Below are 4,959 nucleotides of genomic sequence, written 5' to 3'. Positions count from 1 at the left end.
CTTACAGAAGAAAGCATTGATTTGGGCTTATGGTTCCAGAAGAATAAGAGTCCCCCATCATGATGGAAAAGCATGGCAGCAGGAACAGGAAGCGGAGAGCTCACACCCTCAACCACAAGCACAAAGTGGAGAGAGAGAAATGGAAGTGGGCGAGGTTATAAACTCTCAGAGCTTGCCTTGAGTGACACATTTCTCCAGTACTGTGGCACCACAGAAACCTCCCAGACAGTGCCAGTGATCTGGTTTGGGGTATTCAAATACCCAAGCCTATGGGAGACATTTCTCATCCAAATTACCATAAAGGGTTAACAAGGCAAGATCTGGAACAGTGAGGAGTGTGACTACAGGAGCTCATAGTTGGACACAAGACAACCAAGCTAGATGGGGAAGTGGATGGAGCAGGGCTCTGGGACAGTGAAGGGTACCTGCTGCTCACCTGAAACCCTTGAGAAACATGTGTAAGTCACTATTGTGTTTCATATATTCTTGTTTTTGATGAAACTAACTGGAATGGATCAAATCGTAAGGAGCTTCAACTGAGGTGGCACCCCAGATCACCTTTCAGACAAAAGGGCTAAATGAGGTAACCAAGAAAGACTGAAGCTAGATCTTGGTGGCTGGGGTAGAGGTAGCCCTCTGCCATGGTGAAACTATAAGCTGATCATGAGAAAAAAAGAGGGTGCAGCCTCCTTAGCAGATGGCAGGACACCTGCAAGCTGGATGATGGTAGGTCATCAAGTCAGTCAGTTGGCATGAACAGCCACAGACAATCAAGGTCAGCTCCCAACAAAACACAGGCCAGAGGCGGGCAGAATCTCACTTCAGTCACTCCTAGCTGAATGGGGAGTACGTGAACAGCTTCTGAACATCTCTTTGGTTGGGCCATGGGGCGGGAGGAAGTAGGCACAGAATATGTGGTCTGTCCATTAGCTGGTGAGCTATCACTGTACACTCTCCTGTGGTAGCTCCAGAGAACTAGGCACTCCCATAACAATGACCTCATCCTTAGCCCAGGTCCTGCCATAGACTTATAAAATCCCTGGAAGGAAGAAGGGTGGTGGCTTGGGCCTGTCCCCACACATACTCCAGAGTTTCTCTTACTTTTCCCTAATTTTTCACTGTCCCTCATTTTTTCAGTCTTCCCTAGTTCTTCTCAATAAAGTTTCTGCTTTGCTCACTCCCATGAGTCCATGTTCTTAGTCTTCATTGGCACGAGACGACAAACTCTAAGCCGCTGTTCTGAGGTGACCCTTGGTGCCTATACTGGATACACACACACACACACACACACACACACACACACACACACACACACATACATATACATAGTCAACTTGACATAAGCAAGAGTCATTTGGGAAGAGAGAGCTTCAATTGAGAAAATACCTCTATCAGATCGCCATGCAGGCAAAAAAAAAAAAAAAAAATGGGACTTTTTTTTTTTTTTTTTGATTAATGATTGGTGTAGGAGGGCCCAGCCCACTATGGGTGGTGCTACTTCCAGGCAGCTAGTCCTGGATCTTACAAGAAAACAGGCTAAGTGAGCCATGGGGAGTAAGATAGTAGGTAGCATTTCTTTATGACCTCTGCTTCAGTTTTTGCCTCCAGATTCTTTTTTTTTTTTTGGTTCCGCATTATTTATTAAGTTAGGAGTATGCATCAAGCTAACCACCATACTGTAGGCACAGGGTCATGTCCATCGCCTTATCACATTAAGAAAATAATTTCAAATTGCATTTCAAATGCAATAACACCATTCTGGAAGAAAGAAATACCCTCAAACCAAATGGTGCATACACAAGAGAGGGATTTAGAACTGGTTACCCTAAACTTCCTTGTTTCTTGACCCCTTGATGCAAGGAGTTTTCTCAGGCCCAGGAATAGAAAGTGTAGCCAGAGACCCAGGGTTTTTATGTGATACTTTATACAGAGTTTGTCTGATGTACCAAAGAAACAAACAACCCTCTGGATGGTGAGGGCAACCACAGCTGGCACCTAGTCCCCTGTAACTCAGCAGCACTGAGATGCCAGCAACACCCAGTTAGCAGCCCAGCACTGGGAGTCCTGGCACCCCAGGGAAACAACAGCAATTCACTCCAATGACAGTGACCCAAGTGGTTGGAAAACAAGGTGGTTGATGGCCCTTAACCACAGCCAGCAGCCACCATCAGGTTCCATCCAGAGTCCTGTTTCCTATCACAGAAGCACAAAAACTGCAAAGGTATTGTTGCACAAATACATGTGTTGCAGGATCCAGTATAAATGACGGGACATGCAAGTGACAAAGTTTTCTAAATGCTTTTCCCCCATAATAAAATAATCTTAATAAAAACATAATTTAAAAGAAGTATCAAAAGCAGGATGCAAAAACAGGATGTAAAATCATAGTTGTAAACTGTCAAAGCTGAAGTTGAAGACTCATTCAGATCAGTCCTGACTTATTGATGGAAACTTGAGTTCAATGATTTCCGAGTCGGGGGAGCTGCTCCCACTTCTATCACTGAGTGTCCCTGGGTGAGAGCCAGCAACCTTTCTGAAGGTAATGTGGGAGCTGCTCCACAGAGGCCAGGAGGAGGCCAAAGTAGGGTGGGGAGGGCTTGATAGGGTCTGGACAGGAACTTGGGGTGATACTGCACTTCAACAAAAAATGGATGATCTTCCAACTCCACGATCTCCATCCTCTCGCCTTCAACATCTTGGCCAACACACTTCAAGCCTTGTTCTTCCAAGCACTTTTTCAGGACTGGGTTCACCTCAAATCAGTGGCGGTGCCTTTCTTCCAAGTAGTCTGTGTCTCCAGAGAGTTTCCTTATGACTGAGTTCTTGGTCTGGAACAGGTATCTCCTCTTGCCCAGCCTCATGGTTCCACCCATTTGCCCAGGGTTATGTTCTGGCATGTCTATGACCACAGGATGACTAGTCTTGGGGTCAAACTCTGTAGAATTGGCATCTTGCCATCCCAGCACATTTCTTAAAAATTCTACCACTGCTAGCTGCATTCCTAAGCACACACCTAAAAAAAGGCTTCTTCTGTTTCCGAGTCCAAGCAATTGCTTAAAATTTTCCTTCTGTTCCCTGAACACCAAATCCTCCTGGAACCAACACTCCATGAGCACTGCAGAGCTTCTGCCATGCCTCATGGTAGCTCAAGGCTCTTTCCTGCAGAGTACTTGGCTCCAGGTCTGTGGAATCGATGTACTTGATCTCCAACTTGTGGTTAATAGCCAATGCAGAATGTTCTAGAGCTTTAATGACAGAGGCATAGGAATCTGAGAATTTGATGTATTTGCCCACAAGAGCGATAAGAGCAGGTCTCCAGCAAGCGATCATATCTGTCTGCCATCTCTTTCCATTTCATCAGCATTTTTCGTGACTCTCTCTCAATAGGAAGGTCAAGTCTCTGAAGAAAGTAGTCTACATCCCCTTGCTCTTCTAACAAGGGTACCCGGTAGATGGATGAAACATCATGAACACAGATCACTTGTTCAGGTTCCACATGGCAAAACATTGATATTTTCTCTTTCACAGATGTGTCAAGAGGATTTGAACACCTGCACACCGCTAAGTCTGGAGACAACCTGAGTCCTCTAAGTTCCTCAACACTGTTCTGGGTAGGTTTTGTCTTCTGTTCCCCTGTTGAACTTGGCTGAGGAACCAGACTGACATGTATATTACAAAAGTTTTCCCTCTTGACCTTGAACTGGAACTGGCAGAAGGCCTCAATGAAGGGCATGCTTTCAATGTCTCCCACTGTATCACCAAGCTCAATAACACACACTTGAGGTTCTATGCCATCTTTGTCTACAGGTATTAATGCCTGTCTCATCACCCACTCTTGGATTGCATCAGTGATGTGAGGGACAACCTGAACAGTCTTCCCTAAGTAATCTCTTTTGTGCTCCTTGTTAAGGACATACTGGTATATCTTCCCTGTGGTCAGATTATTGTCCTTGGTGAGACGGATATCAAGGAATTGCTCATAATTTCCCAAGTCAAGGTCAAATTCTCCACCATCATCCAGCACAAAGACTTCTCCGTGTTCATAAGGAGAGAATGTTCCTGCATCAACGTTAATATAGGGGTCAATTTTAATTGATGTTACATGTAAGCCACATGATTTAAGTATTGTGCCCACACTGCTGGCGATGACTCCTTTTCTAATTCCTGATATAACACCACCAGTAACTAGAATGTACTTCATTTTTCTTTTAACCTGAGGCCAGCTTTGGAGTCTTGTGTCAGCCACAGCAAAGCCACATGGTGAGCCTCAGGCAGCCAGTGCTCGGCCAGGCCGCATGCGCCAGCTCTTGCCTCCAGATTTTTATGACGGACTGTAAGCTGTAAGATGAAATAAACCTGTGCTTTCTCGTGTTGCTTTCAGCCATGGTCTTTATTACAGCAGTAGATAACAAGTTAGGACACTGACTGTGTCTGACACCCTAGGTCCCTGGGTCATGTATAACTGGGCTGTGAAAGAACCCATAGCACCCAAAATTCCTATATCGACCCAGGTCTACTTGTTCTATGGCCACACCAGGCAGGAGAATTTCCAAGGATGTTTTCTCTTGGCTACTCAGCCATAGAACCTCTTCTTAGTACTTCCAGACTAGCACATCTTCTGAGTGTGTTGGAAGAATAAGCCCATATCCCACCATGGAAGCTGAATCCAGGCAAGTGGGGCAGCTTCCAGTCACGTAAGCAGGGGTTCACTCTCTACTCTCACCTTCATCCTCTCTATAACAGTTCTGGGGTGCATGATGGTGCCTCCTTCACCATCAGCCTGGGTGCCGAGCTGAGATCTACTGAGGACCAGCTGGATGCAAGGGGCCAAGGATAAAGGGTGACAACAGCAGCCTGATTCATTCACTCTATCTGTGTGCTCACCAGCAATGACTCTTCAGCTCTTGCAGTGAGTCTGTGCACTGCATCTCAAACATCTTTTCTACTTAAAGCAGCAAG

General features: G+C 45.6%; 1 pseudogene; it reads right to left on the bottom strand.

The window, feature by feature from the left end:
* Nucleotides 1-2,427: 2,427 nt before the first annotated feature.
* LOC110304115 (CTP synthase 1 pseudogene) lies at nucleotides 2,428-4,215 on the bottom strand (annotated as a pseudogene).
* Between the last annotated feature and the right edge of the window lie 744 nt (nucleotides 4,216-4,959).

The sequence above is a fragment of the Mus caroli genome, unplaced genomic scaffold, assembly GCF_978045245.1.
Source record: "Mus caroli unplaced genomic scaffold, Mus_caroli_1 scaffold_1, whole genome shotgun sequence".
Taxonomy (NCBI): domain Eukaryota; kingdom Metazoa; phylum Chordata; class Mammalia; order Rodentia; family Muridae; genus Mus; species Mus caroli.
This window is presented reverse-complemented; position numbering and strand designations above follow the sequence as displayed.